At 41.6% G+C, this 23,996-nt stretch overlaps 1 protein-coding gene across 2 annotated transcripts in view; it reads left to right on the top strand.

The window, feature by feature from the left end:
- Positions 1 to 47: 47 nt before the first annotated feature.
- KIAA0040 (KIAA0040 ortholog) overlaps positions 48 to 23,996 on the top strand; it is a 35,857-nt gene continuing 11,908 nt past the window's right edge. Inside the window, exons 1-3 of one of the 2 annotated variants that reach the window (XM_027868432.1) lie at positions 48 to 215; positions 365 to 532; positions 9,296 to 9,473. The gene's annotated coding sequence lies outside the window, so the exon portion shown is untranslated. Of the gene's footprint in view, positions 216 to 301; positions 533 to 9,295; positions 9,474 to 23,996 lie in introns of those variants that run through there. The other variant, XM_027868431.1, reaches the window with a different exon arrangement.

Below are 23,996 nucleotides of genomic sequence, written 5' to 3'. Positions count from 1 at the left end.
GAGAGAGAGAGAGAGAGAGAGAGAGAGAGAGAGAGAGAGAGAGAGAGAGAGAGTCCAATTCAGGAAGTCGTGTCTCTGACATCAGTGGCAGGGCTGAGTTAGAGTGAAACCTCAAAAATGCAGGGCGTGAGCCAGCTTGAGGGGAGGGAAAACAGAGGGAGCTTTTCTTACCGAGTGCAAACAAGGCAGCCCAGAGTCGGAAACGAACTGCCCAGGTACACAAGGAAAAGAGAAGAGGGAGGAGTGTAGGGGGAGGGGGCGGGGGCAAAGGGGAGGAGATGGGGAGGAGGCAGAGGGAGGAAGGACTATGAGTTAATCTGACAGTCTAAAACCAGAAAGAACAATTTCTCACCATTTCCTTTAGATGCTTAAAACATCTCCACTTGGGAGGGGGTAAAGAGAGAAAAAGAGAAAGAAAAGAAAAGAAACCCTGGACTTCCTTCCAAAACTTTGAGCAGTGGTGACGCAGCTGGGCTTGAGATCTTCTGAGATCCTTGAGGGACCCTAAGAGAGCCGTCTGGCGAACTTGGAGGTGAGTTTTGAAGGGCTAGCGATGTTACCTTATTTTATTTTCCGTGAACTTTCCAAACGATACGAGGTCACTGAGACGAGAAGGGTCTCCAAAATATTTCATACCTTTGAGGAATGAAGGTGAGTCCTCTAACAAGTGGGTTATAATGACTTTGAAATTTCCCTGCCTCTCCTCACCCACCCGTCCACCCACCCCACTCCCCGGACCAAAACACACACACACACACACACACACACACACACACACACTTTTATTCTCCCCTTCAGTGGGTTCTGAATCTGTCGTTCTTCATGTCAACATCTAAGCTAGCTCTGCCTCCCAGCGCAAGTCACGTGGCTCCTCTGCGCCTCAGTTTCTTCACCTGTAAAAGTGAAGGTGAGCTAGAGGATCACCAAGGTCCCTTCTAGCGCTGACATTCTAAACTTCTCTGGGGAAGGCGCACATCAGATACTTAGGGGATGAAGATGCAGAATTCTCCTAACTCCAAACGACAATAGGTTCGTTTCTCGGCCCCCCCTCCCCACACACACACCCCACCCCCCAGGCTCTCAAGGAAACAGATGGGGATTCTGTTTGCTTTGGAATTCAAGTTCTGAAGCCCTCCACAAAGTGCCATTGGCTTAGATATCCTGAATGCACTGTGGGTGAAACAAATTTTGCCCTAGAACTAATAGACTTGCTGAAGCAGGAAAGTAGCCAAAAGATAGAAGAAAATAAACAGGGGTTTTCTTTTCTTTGCCCCATACCACTAAGGGGATACACTGGGACAGAGATTCTTTCCCAACTTCTCTGAGCTTTGGGAACATCCTCTGTTTCCTTCACCCCCTTCCTCGCAAACCTTCATTGGTGGGGGTGGGAACCAATGAATGGAGCCAGGACCTACCTGCATTAGCACAAAGCACAGAGCATCATGTGAAATGGTGTCACAGAGTCTGTAATGACCATGATGAGTATGCTAGTTAGTGCAAATAATCCTCCTGTTTTGCAGATAGAGAAACCGAAACAGAGACAGACACTTGGCCTAATTTTGCAGTGCAAATTGGCAGAAAACTGAATCCTAGTACTGTGGCTATTATTTTATTGAATGAAAGGGGTCAAGGGAGGAGAAGAGAGGGGCACCCTAGACTCTTAGAGGCGTTATCTCCCTCTCCAAAGTTGCTGCTTCTCATTCATTGGGATAAACAGCACAATTATCTGAGCATTAGAAAAGTTAACTGTTTTTAAGCCAAATCATCTTTTGAAGGGATAAAAGACAGGATGGGGCTTGGGTTGCTTTAATTAATACTTTAATGAAACCTATTAATGACATCTTTTTATTAATGGTCTCTAGGTCACACACACACACCCATACACACACACACACACACACACACACACACACACACACCATGAATTTACATAGGGTTCTACCTTCCTTGTGACAACAGCCTCTTAGGCTATATTTAACATGACTTAAGGGGCAGCTAGGTAGCACAGTGGATCAAGTGCCAGGCCTGGAATCAGGAAAACTCATCTCCCTGAGTTCCAATCTGGCCTCAGACACTTACTAGCTATGTGATCCTGGGCAAGTCACTTAACCCTGTTTGCCTCAGTTTCCTCATCTCTGAAATGGGCTGAAGAAGGAAATGGCAAACCAGTCCAGTATCTTTGCCAAGAAAACCCCAAACGGGGTCACAAAGAGTTGGACACAACTGAAAACAACAGAACAACCACATGAGTTAATTCAGTAAATATGTTTCTCACCCTCTTCATCCAGCCTTTTACCAGGAAAGCAATAAAAATCTGGTCAATGAAGGAGGCTCTTATTAAACCTAATTGACGATTTCTTCCCAGAAACTTTGGACTCCTAGCTCCCAAATTAAAAAGTTGGTAAAGGCTCTCTTCCTTATATGAGTAACAAAATAAATTGATATATCTTCTGTAGGGCATTTAGCTTGTGAAACTAAAATAAGGAGAATTTTTGCCCTTTCCCCTCATAAACTAAATTCAAGAAAGTAATTAGCCTTAGAAAGATGAATCACTGATCTCAGGCAAGTGAATACCGCTGGCAAATTTAGAGGGTTTAGCACATATGCCAAAAGTCTATAAAATAATTTTTATTAAACTTTAGGGTGATGTGATAACATTCTGTCATCTGGGTGACTTAGAAGATTCTCCAATCAGTGACAATGTCTTGTCATTTTTACTTCATAATATCTCCTCCATATATGTCCCCTTCTCTTCACCCACACAACCACCATCCTCACCTCAATAACCTCTAAATTTGTCTCTCTAGCTCATCTTTCTGAATTTCAACCAATCCTCCTAACAGCTGCCAAAGCGATTTGCCTAAAGGGTAATTCTGACCACGTCATTCCCCTACTCAATAAGTTCCACCTCCTATTCCCTCTAGAATTGCAAATAAAATCCTCTGTTTGACATTGGAAATATTTTACAACCTTCTGCCCATTCTATCTTTTAATCTTAATGCATATTACTCCCTACCATGTACTCTACAGTCTGCCTAAACAGTCTTCTTCCCACGTGACAATCCATCTGTCTTCTCTAGGCCTTTGCTCAAGTAAATTTGCTCCATGCCTGGAATGCCCTCCCGCATCTCTGCTTCTTAGAATCCCTGGTCTTTGTTGTTGCTGTTGTTGTTTGTACTTACTTTTAAAAGAGGACCAGAACATCAGGAAGGTGATGCCATGACTTGCAAGTGAACTGGATTTAAGTGAGTGAGGACTGTGCAAAGTCACCAGCCTCACTTTCTCCTCTGGAGCCATCTGGGTCCAGTGGCGAGATATAGATCAGGATGACTGGAGATGGTGCCACCTCTGGTCTTCTAGACTCACTTCAAGTAGTACCTTTTGCATGAGGACATTGCTGGTCTCCTTTACCCACCCACCCCTAGCTTCTAATGTTGTTCGATCATTTCAGTCCTGTCTGACTCTTCCTGACCCTATATGGGGTTTTCTTGGCAAAGATACTGGAATGGTTTGCCATTTCCTTCTCCAGCTCATTTTACATATGAGGGACCTGAGGCAAACAGGATTAAGTGACTTGCCCAGGGTCACACAGCTAGTAGTGTCTGAGATCAGATTTGAACTCAGGTCTCCCTGACTGCAGGCCCAGTGCTTTATCCACTGTGCCACCTAGCTGCTATTGCTTGCTCCCAAAGTTAACTCATATCTATTTTGTATGCATTTGGTGGTCAAAAAAAAAAAGCCTCTGTTTGCCTCAGTTTCCTCATCTGTAAAATAGGAATAATAATTCCTCCCACAGTTATTGCAAGAATCAAATGAGACAATATTTGTAAAGTGCTTAGTATAGTGCATGGCATGTAGTAGGTATTATATAAATGTCAGAATTACTTAAGGGGTTCCTAACCTGGGATCTATGAAAACTTGGTTTTTAAAAATATGTTTTGGTAATTGAATTTCAATATAATTAATTTCCTTTGTCATCCTATGTATTTCATTTTAATACATTTAAAAACAGTGTTCTGAAAAGGGGTCTGTAGGTTTCACCAGACTGCCAATGAGGCCCATCACACATTAAAAAAGTTAAGATTCCTTTATCTAAACTGATGAAGTCCATTACCCAAGACGCTAGAAGTGGGTCTCAGCTGAAGAGGAACCTCATGGAGGCTTAGAAATTATGAAATACACCTGTTGATGTCAGAAATCAATAAATACTTGAGTAAACTAATAAAACACACTAGGACTTCTATCCCTTACTCAATACAACTATGTTGTTAGTTAACAGTGATCCAGGTAGAGAATCCTGATTTTATTGCAAGAAGAAAACTGACCTTGCTCAAGCAATACTCAGACCCTGAAGGGTTAACTCTTCAGAGGGAATTGCTAGCTTATAAATTAACCTGAAATCAATAAGATTATTAAATTCCGTTCAATTAAAAATATTTATTAAGTACCTATTGGGGCAAGGATAAAATGTTGGGCACTGAGATGAAAAAACGGCATTGGCCCTAAGACCTTAAGGGACTCAGAGGAAGCAGCATCTTAAATCCTTTAGTATGCATCTCTGATGGTTTAAAATATATTTTAAATCACCAAGAATAGGAGTACATCTTTATACTCCCCCTATTCTAATAGAAGGATGCCCCTTGAAAACAGAATCTGTTTTGTCTTTGTCTCCTGGTGCCTAGCACCATGCCTTGTACATAGTAGGCATTTAATAAATGCTTATTGGATAGAATTGGACAGAGGAGCCCCTTTCTCTCACATCCAATGAGTATTTCTTTTTCATTCACTCTTCCCTGACCTTTTCAATAAAACAACCGGACCCAAAAGAAGCTAATACAAGCTTTGGATATTTGGTGACTTTGGAGCCCCCCCGGCAGGGTTTTGGTCTATCTCCCCACCACCTTTACCTCTTATAGCAACATGTAGAAGTTCCCCTAGCCCAAACTCAGATGCCTGGCATACTGATTCTTCTGAGTCAGGCTGGGATTTCCCAGCATCCAATTGGTACCCCATTCTGGTCACATCTCAGTGATTTCCAGCATGAGGCAAATCTGTGACATCTGCCCAGGAAGGAGACAAGAAATTAAAAAAAAAATCAATGAAGCTTTCTAGCCTAGTGAAGGACCTTTGGCCAACTTATCCTTACATAGGAAAAAAATGAAAAGATGCTCAATATAAAATTCTACTACATTGAAGAGGTCAGCCTAGTGGAAAGAGTACTGAACAAAGATTCAGAAGTCAGGAGTTCCCACCCTGGCTAAGTCACTTCCCATCTCTAGGACTCAGTTTCTCATTCTGAAATAAAAGATGAGGCAGCTGAATTGGATGACCCCTCAGGACCCTTGCAACTCTCAGGTTCTATGAGGCTAGTATCTAAAACATGAGTGACGCTCAAGAAGAAACCTGCTGAGATACATGTAATACAATCACCAAATCTCTTTCCTTAACCCTTACCCTTAAACTGTTCTCCAAGCAGGATTCCCATAGAACCCTAAGAAAAAGAAGGTAGCTTAATTGAGTGAAGATTTTTTGCTGCTTTGTCATTTCTGTCATGAAAACTCCTTGTTTCATACACACATACACACCCTAGAGATGGCTCAATGTGTACTAGAAACCAGGGAAACTGTCAGGAGGACCCGTCAAATACTGATACATACCTTCCCTGACCAACCCAAAAGGCATCAGGCGAATAATAGAAATTCATAATGTTCCTCCAAGGCACCATGAGGGAGATGAAGACTGTGAAAAATAGGGGTTTTTTTTCCCCACCATTTTAGGCAAAGGAAGAAATGGACGAGGGACATTCTTTGAAGGACAGTCCCCAGGACTGCGGCCCCGCTTCACTTTTCTTTCTTTCCCAGCTATATCATGTTGGCCTATTAAAATACAACACCAGTGTGGGAGTAAGTGGGGCTTAGTATGGAAAGAATAGCCTGATCTCCAGAATGAACCACACACAAACAAGAGATTCCTTTCTTGAGGGCCAACTCCCAAAGGACCACAGAGACACTGCACAGCCCCAGTCCAACCGAGGCTCCCACGATTGGGCAAGCTGCTTTGCGGTTAGTCGGGAAGCAAAAGGAGAGAAAGCATCATTGCTGATCAGCACAAAACTGAAAAGAAACTTGGGAGTCCCGTCCTTTACTATTGATAACCTTCCAGGGTTTCTTCAGTGGACAGACCTGAGCTTTAGGAACTTCCAGCCCATTCAGCTCAGACCTAATTCAGGTTGGAAACCACATGTACTTAGGGAGGCACTTCTTGTATGGAAAAGAACACAGCACCTAGAGTCAAGAGACCTGATGGAATTCTATGCCTGACGCCTGCTAAATGTGTGATAGTGGTCCAGTCACTTAAGATCTCTTGAGTCTCATCCTCTGTAAAATGGGCGTAGGATTTAGATCGAGAAAAGAGATTACTATTCAATAAATCAACAAGTGTTTATTAAGGAAACTGTACCTTGTTAGGGGCAGGAGAATAGAAGCAAGAAGTGTAGCATATGCCTGCCTGGTCCATTGTTTTTGTTCAGTCATTTCAGTCATGACCCCATTTGGGGTTTTCTTGGCAAAGATACTGGAGTAGTTTGCCATTTTCTTCTCCAGTTCATTTTACAGATGAAGAAACTGAGGCAAACAGGGTTAAGTGACTTGCCCAGGGTCACACAGCTAGTAAGTGTCTGAGGTCAGATTTGAACTCAGGTCTTCCCTTCTCCAGATCCAGAGTTCTATCCATTGCACCACCTAGGTGCTGTCATAACTATCTGGCCTATAGTACGTGCTTAATAAATGTATGGTGAGTGACTGACTTTCATTCCCAGTACAGGGTGTTTTTGAAGACTTGTGCTTTGATAGTTTAAAACCACACTGAGACTTTTGGGATGCCTTATATTAATGATCATGGGGTTGAATCTTAGAGTAGATTTAGAGCTGGAAGGGAGTCATCTTCATTTTACAGATGAATAAGCTGAAGCACAAGGCCACACAGAAAGTGTCAACCCTTCCAGTTTTTGGAAGAGGGAACTGAGGGCTTCGCATGGTGCCCAGCACACAGCAAGGGCTTAATAAATGCTTGTTGCTTGCTTACTTGCTTGTCAGATTGTCAGATGAGCATTCTTTGTGTAGTTTCCATAGTATTCTATGCCTTCTGGGTTGGTATTTCTGAATCCCAAAGCTTTTCAATCGCGCAGAAGTGTCTAAACCTAAGTAGCCATGACCCAGTGCCTCGTCAACTATGTGTCACCAGAAAAGTGGGTTACTGTAAAGATTAAGTGACCTGCCCAAGGTTATACAGGCATTAAGAGCAAAAATTAAGGAGTTAACGTATGTAAAGGATTTCTTTTTGTTGTTGTTGACTCATTTCAGTCATGTCTGACTCTTTGTGACTGCCTTTGAGGTTTTCTTGGCAGAGATTCTGGAGTGGTTTGCCGTTTCCGTCTCCAGCTCATTTTACAGATGTGAGGCAAACAAAGTTAAATGACTTGCCCAGGGTCACACAACTAGTAAATGTCCAAGGCCAGATTAGAACTCAAATCATCCTGATTTCAAGCCCTTAAACGTTAAAGATATATACATTCTAGTAATGGTGATGATTGATGATGATATAAATATCAAAGGACAGAGACTGGAATCTTGGCCATTTGACCCCAAATCCAATGTCCTATCTACTACACAAAACACCAAAGCACTATACAATTGTGAGGTGGGGGAGGAAAGGGAGGGAGGTAAAGGAGGAATAATAATAAATTCTCATATTGCTGAAGATACTTAATGCTCTTCATTTTTTCCAGAAGGAAAAGAACAGACATCTTAAGAGGGGAAAAGGAGAAGCTGAGTGTTTGGTGGTGGAAAGAAGGAAATAACAGAGGCTGAAGGAATTTCTTTACTTGCTGGCATTAACTGAACAGAGGGCAATATAGCATATAGGCCTTCTAGTCAAAATGGCCTTGCATTTTTGAAAGAGAATTGTTACATTGTGCATAAATATTCTGTTTAAGGTTCACTGGGTTTTAGTTTCTTTAGTCTGATGAATAATAATAATGGCCATTATAATTGAGTAGTCAATACATGTTTACCTTTAAAAAAAAATGGACCAGAACAGACCCATGATTTCATTAACACAGTTTCTTCCTCTGGGGGTTCCCTATCTACCAATATAGTCCTGTACCTTCTTCGATATTTATAATCTTAGTGAGATGCTTAGACCACAGAGAAGTTAAGGGACTTGCCCAGGGTCACACAGTCAGTATATGCCGGAGGCAGGATTTGAACCCAAGTCTTGACTGCAAATCTATCTCTATCCACTAAGCCACACATCAACAGCATTCTATAAAGCACTTATCCTTACATAAATGAGTTACTACTCTTGCTATTACGGAAGACGCTATGAAGGCTACAAAGATGGATAATACAGGCGGCTCAGTGGATAGAGCACTAGACTTGGAGTCAGGAACACCCGAGTTCCAATTCTGCCTCAGAGACTTAATAGCTGTGTGACCCTGGGCAAGTCACTTCTTCATCTCTGCCTGCCTCAGATTTCTCCTCTGCAAAATGGGGATAATAATAGCCCCTACCTCCCAGGGTGGTTGTGAATTCTAAATAAAATAACATAGGTAAAAGACTTTGTAAACCTTAAAGTGTTGCATAAATACTAGCTATGATGATGATGATAAAGATATGGTCCTTTTCCCCTTCCCCAAGCTTACAAACACAGATTGATAACAATAATAATAATAATAATTCACACTTATATAATACTTTAAGTTTTATGAGGCACTTTCTTCACAACAGCCTCATCCAATAGAATGAAAATATTATCCCCATTTCACAGAAAAAAAAAAACCTAAGACTCAGGGAGGTTATATAATATAACAAAATCATTATTATAGTATACTAATAGCAATTACTTATATAGTGCCTGCTATGTGCCAGGTTCTGTGCTAAGTACTTTACAAATATTATTTCATTTGATCCTCACAGCAACCTTGGGAGATAGGTGCTGTTATTATCCCCATTTTACAGTTGAGGAAACTGAGGCAAACAGAGGTTAAGTGACTTGCCCAAGGTCATGCAGCTAATAAGTGTTTGAAGCCAGAAGTCAAACAACTAGTAAATGTCATGAGGTTTCAAAGATGATCCAAACCCTGGTTTCTGCTGCCTCTAAGAATTTTCCACTATATCATGCTCGAGATTGACAGGCTATTCAAAATGATCAGAGGAGTGGACAAGCCAGGGAAGAGAACCCAGCCTCCCTGATTCCTGACTTTGTGACCTCATCCATTGATCAATCTTCCTTTCAGGTTTTTTTCTTCCCTGGCTGCCTCCTCAACCTTCTCACCCTGACCTACATTACTGTCTGCCATCTGCCTGCTGGACCTCAGAGGACAGAAGTCATCAGAGGAGCCTGGTGGCTTAGATTAAAATGTCCGGGTTCATTCATGACCCAACCATTTCAAAATGAAACCTATGGAGTGAAAGGTGAGTTTCTTCATATACACCTAGACTGTAATCCCTCCTGAGCCTCTCCTTTGTTGCCTGGCTAGAAACTCCAATCCAACCCTTTGGGGCACTGGGATATTACCCAGGGTCATGGCTGATTCAGGGGGGAAAGGAATAAAGAAAGCAATAAAGAGACTAGTGGTTCTGAATGCTGGCAGGCTAGCTGATTTCCAACTGTATTTCTAGGTAGACCATCATTACAGGAAGCCATCAATCTTTCCAAGCCAGGAGCAGGATTTTCCTATAAAATGGGTACAAGCATGCTTGTATTTCCTGCCTCGGATAGTTATTTTGAGGAAAGAACTTTTTCAGTGAATTATTGGAATGAATGGCCCAAAACAATCAGTGGAGAGAATTTCTCATTTTCCAAACCTGAGTCAGGAGAAGGCAGCAGACGCTGCCCTTCTCTCCAGAGCTGTCTGAGAGCTGGTCAAAGGAGACGCTGAATCATTCCTTGTGTGTCAGTGGGCCGCGATATGCAGACGAGGTCAGATGGACCTGACAAATATTTTCAAGGAACAGGATTTCTGGAACTTAAAAATCCTGATTCCAGGAGAGAGGGGGGAAAGAGGAAATCTCATCCTTCCAGAAAACATGAGAAAATTATCAAACCAGATTTAATTTCCAGTTAATAGCCATGTTATTCTCAATGAACTGACCTTCTATACCTTTCCCTAAAGTCTGACATCAATCTTCAAGAAGCCATGGGCTTTCCCAGAATAATAATAGTAATAAAGCTAGCATTTTTATAGTGCTTTATTTGCAAATTACCATATGTATATATATATATATTTGTATGTGCATGCACATGTACATGTATCATCTCTAGCAAGATAATTTGATTAATGATTAGGGCTTGAGGTGGGGACAAGTATAAAAAGGGGAGGACAAGAAGAAGTGAAATGGTTATTTTTTTCCTCTCTACCTTCAGGGCCCTTCCCAGAATATGAAAGGGGAAAATGAAAAGAAACAGATTAAGTGTTAGGATTGGAACAAGAAAGACCCATGTTCAAATCCTACCTCTGGCACTTATTTTAGGATGGTGGGCAAGTCACTTAACTAAAGTGAACTTCAGTTTTCTTATCTATGAAATGAGAATCATAATACTTGGAGTTGCTGCCTCACGAGGTTATGGGGAGACTTAAATGAAATAATGGTGTCCCCGAAATCTGGTGTGGTTTTTAAGCTACTAACACTTAAAGCTTTATAAGATTTTGGGGACACCCTGCACAAATTGATTTGCAAACCTTGAAGCGGTATCTAAAAATCATCAGATAATACCATTGGAATCTGGAATGATTTTCACATGCTCAGACTCAAAAGATCATAGAATTTTAGCATTGGAAGGGACCTTAAAAGAGAATAGCACTAAGGAGGCATCCCATTTCAAAGAACTTGTCCTAACTCACCTCAGGATGGAAACCTAGAGGCCTCTTAGCGTACAGTTGTGCAGTGTTTGGGGCAGGTGTGAGAAACAACAGAGCTTGATAAGTCAAGGAAAGTACTGACATCTTCATGGCTTTGAGTTCTGGACCTAAGTCTTCTAAAGACTACATTCTGGATCAGTTATTTACCTCCTGTTTATTAGGTTTGGCTATTAGGTTCTTCTGCAAAAGGAACCAAGAAAGTTATTTTTAAAAACTTTTTAAAATTTTTTTTAAAAGCCTTCTGAGAGGCCTAACACTTACTCTGTCGCTGACCTAATCAATACCAAAATGTGCCACCAGGGCTCTAGTTGCAAGCTCACACCTGCAAACCTCAGCCTCCCTTCCCCCCACCCACACAGAGAGAGCAGAAAACAAACAGTTTGGGTTCTTCCTGCTTGTTGCTACCAATGTTTCCGACCTCTCAAACTCTGGCCCTCACCCGCTCAAACTTTTCTAATCTATCTAATCCTTCTAGTTGACCTGTGATAGCCACCTGATCCTTCTAGCTCAGTCTCTCCAGATTCAACCCACTGACTAATCTGCAATACTCTCCAGGCCCTTTCTGCCAGGCTGCTCTCCTAGTCTTTGGGCTAACACTGGGCCAGCACTCCCCTGCTGCAAGCTGTGCCTCAGTGTGACTGTCAGGGCAGCACTTGAACTCAGGACTTCCTGACTCAGGGTGGTTCTCTATCCACTACTACACACTGCCTGTTTTCCTTATTGGACGCTTTCTTTTTAAGTCAAGGAATTATTGATTTAGTATTAGAAGGGATTTTAGAGATCTCTAGCCTGACTCCATTTTACACACAGGAAAACTGAAACTTTGAGTGGTTAAGGCCCAGCACATAGTAGATGCTTAATAAATATTTGTTTCCTTCCTTCCTCCCTCCCTCCCTTCCTCTCTAGTTTCTTTCCTTCCTTCCTTTCTTCCTTCCTTCTTCCTTCTCTTCTTTCCTTCCTCCCTTCCTCCCTCTCTCTCTTCCTTTTTTCCTTCCTCCCATCTTTCTTTCCTCCATTCCTTCCTCCCCCTCCTTCCCTTCCTTCTTCCCATCTTCCCCCCTCTTACTTCCTCCCATCCTCCTCTCTTCCTTCTTCCCTCCCTCCCCCTTCCTTCCTCCCTCCCTCTCTTCCTTCCTTCCTTCACTCCCCAAGTCACACAGGTAGTAATTAGCAGGAGGATATTGACTCAAGTCCTCTGACTCCAAAGCCAGCCTTCTTTCCACTACTCCATGTTGCCCCCCCCCATAACTCCAGTAAGATGTTAGCCACCTCTGTGTAAGGGCAAAGCAGGTGGGCTTGCCTGCATACACCTGTATACTTGAAATACCATAACTGGCTTCCAGCTTCTGACCCTTAGTAACTTGTGAGGCTGTGTTACACAGTAGAAGTACTAATCTTATGGATGAGCACAATGAAAAAACAAATCTGACCAGTCCACCCCACCCATCATGACTTTGATCATCCATTCCAAGGGTCATGGCCCATTCCCTCTGTGCTGAGTCAGTCAATCAGTCAATAAACATTTACGAAGAGCCTCCTAGGTGCCAGGCACTGTGCTAAGCACTGGGGATACAAATTCCATGCCCACAAGGGGCTTACAATCTAATGGGGGAAGATAACCCATAAAAGGAAGCTAAGAGGCTTGGGGAGAGAGAAAGAGGAGGAGAAGTTATGGACTCAGTGGGCACAATGGCAAAATCATTCAGAGAAGTCCCAAAGCATTACAACTAGGTGAGAAATGAGGAGACATCTGAGCTGAGCTCTCTCCTTCAATGGAGATCTCTTTAACTGGAAATTTGGAGTTCATGGTTGTACCCTCCAACCAGACAGATGATGAGATAGAGTACCAAGGCTGATAAAATTTTAGGATGATCAGGTTCTCCCTTTAATGAGCTTCCTGGGGCATGTTGGGGAAGTCAGTCATAGAGGTCTCAAAGTAGAGCAACCAGGTGAGAAAGGAAGAGATGGCTTGTAGAAATCCCTACTGGCACTGCAAAACTCCACCATCAGCTCCACCATGTTGGAGTCAGCCATCAAACACATTTCCCAGCAATTTGGTTTGGTAAGAGGTGGGAAAGGGGGAGAGGGAGAGATTGGGAATGAGATCAAATTTTCACTTTAACTGCTTTCATCCAAACCACAGCCTCAAGTAAATTCCTACGATTGTGAAGGGCTCTTCATTGGAATGCAGCAGAGATTAGAACAGCTGTACTCTGGGAAAAGGAAGGCTGAGGGATGAGGTTGTGTAATGTGTTTGAATGTTGCTAAGACAACTGTAAATCTAGTCTACTTAGTAACAGTGTGAGATTGGAAGGCTTGGAATTTCAAGACTGGTCTGGGTCAATTTCTCTTTCTCTAGCCAGCCATGGCTATTTAAACGTCCTAGCACTATCCCTATAAAGCAACAGGACCCCCAATCCTTCATTCTTTTAGTATCAATTGTATAGGTGATCTAAGCTTGTGAAAGGGAGAAAAGAAAAAAGTAGTCTTCTTGATGGAAGAATCCTTTCCTTTATAAAGAAAGAAACATTTCTTTAATGAAATTTTCTAGCAATGACAGTTGGCTAGTGAGACACCAGGTACCATGTACATAAACGTATCACTTAGTCTGGGGGTTGCTTGTTGATGGAGAATTAACAGCGGAAATGATGTAGCTTCAAAATAACTAAAATTGTAGGCATGTTTCTTCTCACAGCCAATCAGGGTTTTATGTTGTGGTGATGTATGTCTTGTAAGGTGATAATATCCTTCAAGTTTTCTGCCAGGGAGACAGTCACCCATATTTACTCTAGATGGACAGAATCCAAAAGCTGGGAGGCACCTCTGTGGTCATTGATTCCAACCAGTACCTGAGCAAGAATCCCTCAAATAACATTAACAGTCTCTGCTTAAAGACTTCCAATAATGGTGGACCCAATTCCTCCTGTGGCAGCCCACTCCACCTTTGACTAGCTCTAATTGTCTGGAAGTTTTCTTTTCTTTATGCCAAGCTGAAATCTGACTCTATACAATCCCCATCCATTCATTGCTCCTAGTCTGTCCATGGAAGAAACTAAAACAAGACTAATGCTTAGTCCAAATGACCACCATTAAAAAAAAAAAAAAAAACTTGAATACAACTATCATGTTTTCCCCCTCCCTCCTCAGAGCCTTCTCTTCTTCAAGTTATATATCCTTAGTTCCTTCCTCCAGCTCTCATAAGACATGCTTTTTGATCCTCTCACCATCTTGGTCACTTTCTTCCATACACACCATAGCTTGTCTTTCCTAAAATGTGTTGCCCAGAATTGAAAAAGGGGTGGTCTGGCCAGGGCAGAATGGAGCAGAAATATCACCTTCCTTTTTTTTTTTTTTTTTTTGACACCATGTCTCTCAATACAGCCAAGGATGGCATTGGCTTCTATGGCCACCAGGTCACAATATTAACTCAAGATGAGATCATCCTTAAGCCAAAATCTCCCTCACTCTATGCTCTATTTTTCATCAATGGTACCCCCAGGCTATCCCACCACGACCATAACTCATTCGGGAGAAAATGTGGTACTTCATTCCATACTATAATAGCCTATTCATCAAAACACCTAAGGTCTCACCCACACTTTCCCAGGGTCTGGTCATTGTTACACAGGAAAACAACTCTTCTCAGGTCCTGACTAAGATTTGACTATTCTATTATTGGGAGTATCTACCGGAGGCCAAAGACACCCATTCCATGCATCTTCCTTAGGGAAGGAGACGGCCTCAACAGCGTGTGTCAGGTACACAATGTGTAGGTGAGCCTCAGGAGAACTAATTTCATGACTAAACATTCTTGTACTGATTTCACTACTCCAGTCTATGCACTGACCAGCCAGTGTCATAGCCCTGGACAGATACAACTAAGGACATTCCCTGATCCCATTCTCCCAAGGGAGGAGACCAAAGCCCTGGAGACTCACCAACATGTACAAAGAAGGGCAGGAACCCAAGACTCAATCCCCACTCTCACTGCAGCTATGAGGGTACCCTGAGACAAAGACAGCTTCCAGCACACTATAGCAGAAACCCTGATGAATTTGAAATTGAAGAGATCTAGGCTTGAATTGCAGCTCTGCCACTCCCTAACTATGAGACTTTAAGTGGCACAGTGGATAGAGTACTGGGCCTATAGTCAGAAAGACCTGAGTTCAAATCTAATCTTAGGTACTTACTAGCTATGTGACCCTGAGCAAGTCATTTAACTTCTGTCATGCCCCAACTGTAAAATGGGGATAATAATAATAATAATGATAGCACCCACCTCCCAGGGTTGCTGTGAGGATCAAATGAGATAATATTTCAGCACAGTGCCTGGCACATGGTAGGTGTTTAATAAATGCTTATTTCCTTCCTTCTTTGCCTCAGTTTCCCTGTAAATCGAAGGGGTTGTACTAGATGACCTCTAAGTTCCCTTCTAGCTATAATGCTATAATTCTCTGATCCTCTCCTACCCAGCAAGGCATACTGCCTAAACAGAATGGCCATGGGTCCATATTAAAATCACTATCGGTCATATGCTACTGGAGGATTTGTTAAATATCCTGTAAGTCAAGGGCTTTGGTTGGAATTCCCCACATGTTCCCTCCTCCCCCTTCTCCCACCTACATACTCTGCCCTCCTACCTTTGACAATTTCTCTATCACCCATCAGGACCATCATGGCACATGCCCTAAGTGAGAATTCATTTTAGGAGATGGCATAATAGATAGAACAGCAGTCTAGGAAATGGGAGACCCGATTACTGCCTCTGCCAGTAATTAGCTGAATGACTGGGAATGAGTTACTTAAACCTCTTTGGTTTTCCATTTTCTCATCTGGAAAATGACAATTGAAATAGAGTCATAAAATATTCTGTCTGGGAAGAACCATAGAGATCACCTGGTCCAGCTTCCTCATTTTATAAATGTAGTAAACTGAGGTGCAGAGGGATTACGCAATTTGCCCAAGGTCACCCCCTTAGTTAAAGGCAGAGTCATGAATGCAGTCCTGGTCAATACTGATCCAATCTCCCTTACATAATTGTCTTTGTCCTTCATCAAATGAGGTCATGTGTGTGAAAGTTCTATGAAAATGAAGTCCTGTAAAACAGAGCATTTGATATTAAGAATAGACATCCTTTCTATAACACACATACACACACACACACATACACTTCAAGAAAAGGTTTGTGTGGGATTCAGGTTGAGTACTGGGCAAAATACAAGGCAGCGAATGGTGAATGTCATGAGGTGCATAAGGACCATGCTTTGAGATTATAGGAATGAAGATCTAAAAGCCATCTAGCCCAACCCCATTATTTTCCAGATGATGAAACTGAGGTCCAGAAGTTGTGACCTTCCCAAAGCCATGAAGGCAGTAAGCAGCAGGGGTGGGATTAGAGCTCAGATGCTCTGACTCCAAAGACAGTCTTCTTTCCACTCTTCTATGATTAGGAAAGGATCAGTCAGTCAATCAATAAACATTTATTAATTGCCAGACACTGTACTAAGTGTCAGGAATACAAAGAAAGGCAAAAGACAGCCCAGCTTTTGAGAAGCGCATAGTCTAATGGGGAGACAACTTGCAAATGACTATGTACAAAGTTATATACAGGATAAACTGGAAATAATAACCAGAGGGAATGAACTAGCATTAAAGTGGATCAGGAAAGACTTCCTGCAGGAGGTGAGATTTTAGCTGGGACTTGAGGAAACCAGGAGGTGGAGATAAGGAAGGAAAGTATGCTAGGAACAGGGGTTACCAGTCAAAATCCAGAGGTCAGAAATGGAGGGAGTATCTTATGTGCAGAAGAGTAAAGAGTCCAGGGTCACTGGATCATGAAGTAGGTGAAACGTTGGGAGTGGGAGGAGGGTATATGACTTTGAACACTAACAGAAGATTTTCTATTTCATCCTGGTGGTGATAGACAATCGCTGGAGTTTACTAGCAATTTGCTAGTTTTGGGTCTGGGGAGTTAACATGATCAGACCTGAAGTTTATGAAGTTAGTTTGGCAGCTGAGTGGAGGATGGCCTGGGATGGGGAGATCCGAAAGGAGAACAACTAGCAGGCTTTTGCAATAGTCCAGATGTGAGGTGATGAGGGAGGGCCTGCCTGTATGTGATAACAAAGTAGAAAAGGGGGGATATATGAGAGATGTTACAAAGGTAAAATCCACAGGCCTTGGCCACAAATTGGATATAGAGGAAGATAGTGAGAGTGAAGAGTCAAGAATGAAGCCTGTGTTGGGAATCTTGATGACTGAAAAGGATGGTGGTACCCTTGACAGCAAAAGGGAAGAGAAGAGGGCTCAGAGGGAAAGAGAATGAGTTCAGTTTTGAATATGTTGAGTTTTAGATGTCTATGGCACACCCATTTCAAGATATCCAATAGGCAATTGGAGATGCAAGCCAGAGGTGGGCAGAGAGGTTAGAGATGAATAAGCAGATTTGAGAATTGACAGTGTAGAGATGATAACTGAACCCATAGGATCAAGTCTCTCTGGTAGCATCTAGAAAGATCCTATGATCTAAGATAAGGATGAAGGGAGGGATAGAATTTCTACACCACCCACCCCTTGCTTAGGCAGGCTCTCTGAAATTCCATGCATATTTTTACCTGAGTCATTCCAATTTCATCTTTTACTAAGTAGCTTCCCTAAGGAGGAGAACACCTACCTGCTCAGGAAGTATAAATTTTACATGAAACATGGTTCCTTGTCCTCAAGGGGCTCACGGTCTAAGAGGGAAATACAACATCCAGTCACTCAAAAAACCATTTATCTGTGCTAGGCAGTGCCAAGCACTGGAAATACAAAGGAAAAATAAAACCATCCCTGCCTTCAAGGAACTAATATTTTAATGGAAAAGTCAAAGTTCTCATTCTAATGGCCACACATCTATTCCTACATTTCCCCCACCCCATTCCCAGTATTAATATTAAACTGAAGGTTCTATTGCTGGTAGCTGAGGAATGTCCCCTTTATGTAAGAGGGATAGCCCATTATTAGAATCACTTTTTATTTTTGTAATTCAGAAAACAACCTAAGGCAGATACCCACATGCTGGCAATAGCCCACTTCTAGGTCACTGGAGGGGATAATGCAAATCCTATATTCCTCTCATTCTAATTAGCCTATGGCATGGCCCCACTGCCTCCTAACAATGGGAGGAATGTGCTTTTCAGAACTTGCTCAGCAGGACAGACATGCTTGGCCAACCCTTGGAAAACCAGCTGAGGTCACTGGGGCACAGACAGGACCCAGATGATTGGAGTTCTAGCCAGGCTGTCTTGCTTCAGCAAAGTACAGGGGACAAACCCTGGTGCTTTGCAGATGGAGGACACAGGGAGAAAAGGCAAGGAATCCCTAAAGTGAGGGAAAATTCCACAGGTATTCAGGCTACTCTGACAGCCAGCAGGGCCAGGCTTCAGCAGTATTATTGTTGAGTAGGTGAAGTTTGCCCTTCGCAGCTGCTCTCCTTTCCCACTATGAGGATTTTGCTTCTTTATTTTGGTGCCATGGCCCCATTTTTATCCCAGTCCAATCTCATGTTTTGATACTGCTTCATAGACAAGGATAGGGCCCTCCCTCCAGATCTTTCCCTCCCTCTGCATCATAATTTACCTCTTCTACCCCATATCTGAAACCCCCAGGCCCTAATTCTCAACCAAAACTAGTCTGATAAATTAATTTCTGCTGGATTGCTAGTGGATGATAAGGCTGTCCCTCCTAGTCAGCCCAGCCCTATTCAAAATTGTGAAGAAAATGCAGCAAATGGGTCCCCAGGCTCAACTGACTTCCAAGTCTTTTTTTTTAAGGTTTATACTATTTTTTAAAATTATGAACTTATCAGTCACTGACATTTTCAGCAGACAAAGAACAAAATGGATTGTATGTGAAAGTGTAAACTTTTGGAATGTGGTTTTTTTTTTCCTACTAGGATAGATTTTTTTATTTAAATTTTTTGTTAATATCTAACCTCCCAATTGAACAAATGAAAAACCCTGAAAAAATAAAACCCTTGATGTATACATGTGTAATACTGCAAAACAAATCCCCACATTGGTCATATCCCAAAATGTATGTCTCCTTCTGCATTTTAAGTTCATCACCTTATTAAAGAATATAGTGAACATTAAATTTAACAAGGTAGTAACAAAATTTCCTTATTTTGCGTGCTCTTCTGAACTTCTTTCCTTGCTCTTTTTGATGAATTTTTAATGTCTTATTGATGGTCATTTATTTCTTTTTTGGTTGCATCTTTATCATTACCCACTAACTTTTCCCACCCCAATGAAAGTCTTGCATTTTAATGTTATTCTACCAATTTCCCAGTTCTTCACTTTATTTCTACCCTTGGTGATATCTCCTCTCTCCCACCACACAGAATTACAAAGCCATTCTTTAAGTCAACATCAACCAAGTGCTTTCTATGTATGGAGTACATAGCACTGTAGGAGAAACAGAGAAAAATAAAACATTTTCCCTTTCTTCATGGAAATTAGAGAATCACAAAATTTCCAAGTTGAGAGGGACTTTGGAGGCCACCTAGCCCAAATCATACCACATCACTAAAAAAGTGGTCAACTAGTGTCTGCTTTAGCAACTCCCTTAACAGAGAACTCATTACTTCCTTGGACAGCCCATTCCATCGCTGAACATTGCCAGTATGGTCTTCCTTATGTTGATCTGAAATCAACCTCTATGTAACTTTCACCCATTAGTCCTATTTCTGCCCTCTGGGGTTAAGCAGAATAAATCTAATTCCTCAGATACCAAAAATTCCTCATTTTTTTGTCTTTCCTTCTGCATGTATTTATATGCCTAAGGCTTACCACAGTGCCTGACACATAGTAAGTGCTTAATAGATGCTTGTTAACTTAACTTGAATTTGTCTTCCAATCAAAACTTAATCTCAAATCCAGCTTTAAGGTTTAAATAAAGTCTTACCTTTTCACAGGCAAAAGTCACTACCAGTTACAGGGAGATAGGTAATGAGGGAAGGTTTAATAAAGGATGTTTCACTGAGTTGACTTTTAAAAGAGAGGTAGGTAATCAAAAGGTGATGAGAAAGAAGGATGATGCCCTAGGCTTAGGGAACAGCTTGGAGGAAAGCAGAGGAGAAATGAAGACCAAAACCAGTGGGATAGCAGTGGGCATAGCTAGGATAGAGGTGAGCGATCTTTCAGAGGTTGCACTGAATGACCTTGAAAACTGAATGTATATAAAATATGGGGGATAGAGAAAAACAACAGATCTCATGAAGATGTTAAGTTTGGGAGTCTGAATCGTGTTGCTGCTGACAAAAATAATGAAATCATGGAGGATCAGATTTAGGGGAAGAAATAACAAACACAATTTTCAATGTCAGGCACGTGAGAGCCATCTTGTCCAACCCTCTCATTTTAACAGAGAAGGAAACTGAGGACCAGGGACAGTAAATGACTTGTAGTTTGTAAACTTCCGAAGCAGAATTTGAGCCCAGCCTATCCAAATCTGGAGCCACCACTCTTTCTACTTTACCACACTGCTGTCAGTGTAGAATTTGAGATGATGATGGAACAACCAGGAGAAGGTATTCTGTAGGCAGTGGGTTTGAATCTCAAGAGGGTGGTTTGGAGTTAAAGATGCAGATTTGGAAGTTATCTGTATAGAGTCACTGGTAGCATGACAATGAATGAGATTGCCCAGAAAGTATAGAACAGAAAGATAGACAAGGAGAGAATCTTGGAGAACATGTCCTGTTAGGAATTAGAAAGAAGACTAAGACAGAGAAGAGGGAGACGGATAATTGGATAACCAGAAGAATGTGATGTCTCTGAAGGTAAAGGAGGAATGAGGATTCAGAATGATGGAGTGGTCAACAGTATCGAAGACCAAGGAGAAAGAGGATTGAAAACAGGCCTTTGGATTCAGCTATGAGGAAGGTCCCAGGTGTCCTCTGGGAAACAAGATAGCAAGTGACTGAGAATGAGGAAGCAGAGGCATCAGGTACAGACTACTTTTTTGAGAAGTCTGGGAGATGATTCTGAGAAGTTTTGATGCATTAAGGAGACGCCAGTCAGAGAACCTCAATCTTCTTCATATGATGCCAGCCCTGCTCCCAAATGCCATATTTGAATTTAATGGGATCTTTAAGTACCTGTTCCCAAAAGAGTGCTTAATGATTGCTTCAGGTACCATGGAAGGCTTTGATGCAAATATTGGGTGTTAAATGGAGCCTTTCTGCAGTTTCTACTGACACCACCCAACCATATTTGACCTGGGACTAAGGTCAGTTCTGATGCCCTGAAAGCAGCTTCAAAGCAAACATGTATCTATTGGTCACCACAAAATGCCAAGTTCTGACAGGTTATAGTTTTCTGAAATTAATCACAAGATCTAGAGCCTCACGTGGACTATGTAAAAATACCATTTGGTTCACAAAAGTCTGCTAAAACTCAAGCCAATTGCCTGCCATTTTTTTTATAACTGTAAGAACCTATCCTCATGCAATATTAAGAATACAAATGTGAACACACCCTCAGTAGGAAAGTGGAATCTCATCTTTTAGCAACATTAACTCTCCCATTCAGCCCTTCTGTTATGATGAAGCAGGCAGTGAAATGCCAGGCTCAGTTCAGATATTCTAAGTTGAACATTCCAAAGGCTTGGGTTAGCATGTGTGGGAGATCTATGCTTTTCATTCTCCAACAATTTTGCCGTTAAATTGTAAACCTTAATGTTACATCGAGGTAGCTTTGGGAATTTAATTGCCCTGAGCTTAAGTTAACACTAAAAGAAGGGGGAAGTTGTAAGAAGGGAAAAAAAAACCACCCTTATCTATATTGCTTTGGAGTTGCATAATTGTATTCTTGTGCCACTCCATTAGTTTTAAAGTAGCCTAGACTATCAAAAACCAAAGGGAGAAACAAGAAAGAAATCGTTCGGTTACTCTGGAGAATTCTGCAGAACTCTGGGTTCCTTTGTCTGGAGCTAAAGAGAACAATGCCACTTAAAATTCAGTAAAAGAAAAGAGGAAATCACCACCTGTGTGGAAAACCTGAATCCCGTCAAACTCCTTCATTTTAAAGTGTCTGCTTGCTTCCCCCATTTACCCCCCCCCCCCCCCCCAAAAAAAATCATGGACTCTTTTCCTTTTTTTAAAGGCTGTAACATTTGAAACTTTAAGCATCAGTTAGTAAAGCTAGCCAAGAGCAGAAAGAGTCTCACAATTATTTTTAGAGCTGAAAAAGCACATTTTTCCCCTGTCTCCTCTAGCTCACAGAAGACTTAAGAGAATTAGCTCAAACTTTCCAAAAATAAAACTTCACCTTGGTAATGTAGCCACACCTAAAAATATTTGGCCCCCAAGAAGGGTTAAGAGAGAAAAAATGAGAGCTTTATAACCAACTGCTTGAGTGTGGTCTTGTCTACAGCATTTATTAGCACTAATACCAGGAAATCTTCTTCATATAAATATAAATATATATATGTATTTATACACACACACACATATATATATATATTCAAAGTTCAGAGAAAAATGTGCTTTTATAGTTGATTGAAGCCACAGAGAACCAATGTGGGAGTGTGGAAACCCAGAGTTCCCCAACTCTGACAAGCACGGGATTTAGGTGGTCATCATTCATCATGGACTGGCATCAGCTGTGTGTATGTGTATCTGTGTCCTATGCCTTAGGTGTTTCAAATCCAGTTTGATTGAGTGTTTCATGGCATTTTTACCCATATTAATTCCTCCTGCAAACATTCTTCATTCTTATAGTTAGGCTGACCAACAAAGGATCAGGGGAAATCCATCAAAGGCAGAGGTGATATCTAGAAAGCAATTATTTCCTTCCCTCCTCAAATCATATTTATGGAGCACCCACATGGTACATGGCAGTACTGGAGACATTTTAGAGAAGACCAGTGCGGACTGTGCCTCTAACGAAGCTTATAACCTACCACTTCAAATGATGTTGCCACCAAAAGTCTCATCGCCCTGAGATAGAGAAACAAGACAATTTTCATTGTCTGTGTCAGACCTCAAATTCTCATTTTTGTGATTGTGAGTCCTTGCAGTAATTCAACCAGAGGAAGCTGAGACAAGAGGAAAGGAAAATAAATATTTGAGGCAAAATGAAGACAGGTTCTTGGGAGGGCTAGGAGATACTGTGGTCCATCAGAGAATGTGCTGGCTCTCAAGTTAGAATACCTGGGTTCTGAAACTTATTACCTATGTAATCATTGATAAGTTGCTCTGTGCCTCAGTTTCCCCATATGTAAAATGAGTGTTGGGACTAGATGGCCTCGAAGATCGCTTCCAGATCTATACCTATGGTCCTATGACCATGATTGGAAGATGTTTCATGTACTGCCAGACACGATTGATACCTTGGTTAATCTTGCTAGATTGGTTTTTTCCTCATACTTTTTTCATCTTTGTTATAAGGGATGACTCTCTAGGTCAGGGAAGAGAGAGGACGAGAATTACATTTGGAAATAAAGGTTATATAAAGGAAAAAAACAACAAAATGTTTAAACACTAACAAAGTGGAGGGAGCAACGTTGAACTCTCCATAAAAGCAGACCTTCAAGGCTGACTTTCCACTTTTGGTCAGGTAGGTGAAGTAGAGGCAGCTGAAGGATGAAGGACACCTAATTTTTAAAAGTATGAGGAAAGAGACTGTTTCTTCAAGAACCCAAACACTGGGTTATTTCAGCCTTTAAGCCAATCAGTTCTGTGAAAATTCAGACAAAAGCTCTGTGCAGAACAAAACAATATTTGGTTAACTGAGTTTCCTTACTTTTAATGAACTGCTTTGGGACAGTGTATACATAACCAATATGTTTCCAGTTAATCCTAACAGATATCACAAAGTTTCCCAAACGGGGTCAAAGCAGAGGGAACTGTCTGATTTACTAATAGGATGGACAAATTGCTTTTAGTTCTGGTTTGGTTTCTTTAGATTCTCAAAGTAGTCAAAGAAAGAAAGTTTTGTACAAACTGAGAGGGTTTTGTTGAAAAGGAATGATTCTATTATTAGAGATCTTTTGGAGAAAGGGCAGAAAGAAAGAGAAAGGATAAATGGGTAGA

This window comes from Vombatus ursinus, unplaced genomic scaffold, assembly GCF_900497805.2.
Source record: "Vombatus ursinus unplaced genomic scaffold, bare-nosed wombat genome assembly UNPS02014789.1, whole genome shotgun sequence".
NCBI lineage: Eukaryota > Metazoa > Chordata > Mammalia > Diprotodontia > Vombatidae > Vombatus > Vombatus ursinus.
This window is presented reverse-complemented; position numbering and strand designations above follow the sequence as displayed.